This window comes from Penaeus japonicus, unplaced genomic scaffold (genome assembly GCF_977035675.1).
Source record: "Penaeus japonicus unplaced genomic scaffold, GWHDUDI00000001_assembly GWHDUDI00000002, whole genome shotgun sequence".
Lineage (NCBI taxonomy): Eukaryota > Metazoa > Arthropoda > Malacostraca > Decapoda > Penaeidae > Penaeus > Penaeus japonicus.
In genome coordinates this window covers 39,843,045-39,845,544 of record NW_028234404.1, presented here as the reverse complement: position 1 = coordinate 39,845,544, position 2,500 = coordinate 39,843,045, and positions in this window count along the sequence as shown.

Sequence of the window (2,500 nt, the reverse complement as noted above, 5' to 3'; positions counted from 1 at the left end):
ATGATGATAATGAGTACAACAATAATAATGATAATGATAATAATATTAATGATAATGGTAGTAGTAATCATCTACCTGATAATCATAGTAGAAATAATGATGATGATAACAATAATATCAATAATGTAATAATGATAATAATAATAACAGTAATGGGAATATTAATACTACTAATACAACTGATACTACAAATGATATTATTAACAATAAGATGATAATAATAATAATAATGAAGATGATACCGATAATGATAATGGTAAAATGATGATAGTGATGATGTTAACAATATTTAAAAACAATAACATTAATAGAATAACAATAAAAATAATGATAATGACAACACTGATAACAATACTGATAATGGTAAATGTAATGATAATAATAATGATAATACCAATTGTGATAATAATAATGATAATGATATAACAAAAACAGCGACAAAAACAGCAAAAGTAACAACACTGATGATGATAATAATGATAACCATCATCATTATCATAAATACTAGGTTGGGTAGTCAATCTGTCTCATAACCAGGAGGGTTTTTTTTAAAATTTTTGGTATGAAAGTAAAGCAAAATAAAGCGACACAACAGCAGAACAGAACATTCCGGAATAACGAAAGAATGTTCTATCGCAAGCTGAATGGTGAGGAAATGGCGAACGGAAACTTCCCACCTGAAGCAACAGAAGCTAAAGATTTTTAGGATGGGGTCTGGAGCGTCGAAAGAGACCGCAGTGGGTGGGCTCAACGGGAGGATACGTGGGCGGCCAGAGGGAGGGGGGGGGCAGTCCCACGCCAAGGAGACCTACCAAGTAAAGGAGTTATTCCCAGAACATATGTTGATAATGATGATAGTGATATTGATATTGATGATGATGATGATAATGATACTAATAACAATAGCGATGATAATGATGAGAGTATTAACAACAAAGATATTAATACTGATAGTAATAACAGTAATAGTCATCATTACCATTATCATTATCGTTGACATGATCATTATCACTATTTTCATAATCATTATTGTTGCTTTTTTATTGCTGAAGATGATGATAAAGAGAATATAGAATAACAGCAACAATAACAACAACGATGATAACAATAATGATGATGAAAGTAACAATAAGAAAAACAACAATAGTGAAGATAATGATGATATTGAAAATCAAACAATTTCAATAATAAGAATAACAACAATAGTGATCATGAAAATCATATCAATAGAAACAATAGTAATAATAACAATAATATTGATAATGATGATAATGATACTGGTAAAAGGGACAACAATAAAAGTAACAGTAATAATGATAACAATGATGATGATAATAATGATGATACCATAATGATAGCAATGGTAATGACGGATATATTGATTTTGCGCTACGGCAGCCCCCAATCTGATAATAATGATAATAATGATGATAATGATAATAATGATAATAATGATAATAATGATAATAATGATTATAACAATAAAAGTAATAATTATGATGGTAATGAAAATAAGCATAATTGATTATGATAACACTAATAGTATAATGATGACCATAATAATGATAACAATAATAAGAATAAAAAATAATGATAAGGACCATCATAGTGGTGATAATAGTGGTAATGATGATGATATTGATAATGATAACAATAACAACGTTGATAATGAAAATACTGGCAAAAATAACAATACGGCTTATGCATGAAATAGATAATGATACTAACAAAGTGATGATGAAAACAAAACCGATTGCGATTTATAATTGTAATTGAAGTAATGATAATAATGAAAATAATAATGATAATCCTGATGATGGCAATAAGGATCATAATCATAGTAATGATGATAATAGTAATAATGGTCATAATAATGGTAGTGATTAGAAAAAACACCAACATCAACCATAATACAACAACAATAACAAGAACAAAAATAACAACAACAGCAATGATGCCAATAGTGATAATGGAAGTGATAATAGTGATGAAAATAATAAGAATGATACAAAATGATAACAACAATGCTAACGATAAGAGAAACGCCGATGTCGCTAATGAAAGGGAGAATGAAAACCGTGATAACGATAGCAATAGTGCTACTCATAATGCTGGGACTTGTATCATATTTCCATGAATTATATCATTATTGTCATCCTTATCATCATTATCATCACTTTTGTTATCATTGTACCGTTATTACTGATGTCACGGGAGGGTTGTAGTGGGCGCGTTTACCCCCGCGGTTACTGAAGCGGTTGCCAGACAAAACGGATGTGGGGGGGAGGTACCCTGGGGGGGGTCCCCGTTGGAATCGTCACTTAAAGAAGAAAGATTTCACGACCTCAGTTTTATCTTTTGACATCTTATTGGAGGGTAATACCAGTCTTTTAAATTTTCAACTTCTACTTCAAAATTGGGCCACATGTCAGAAGACCGTAGCGTCACGGAGCCTTGGCCTCGCTAGGGAGCTCCTTGGTGATCCGTTTCTTTGACGGCG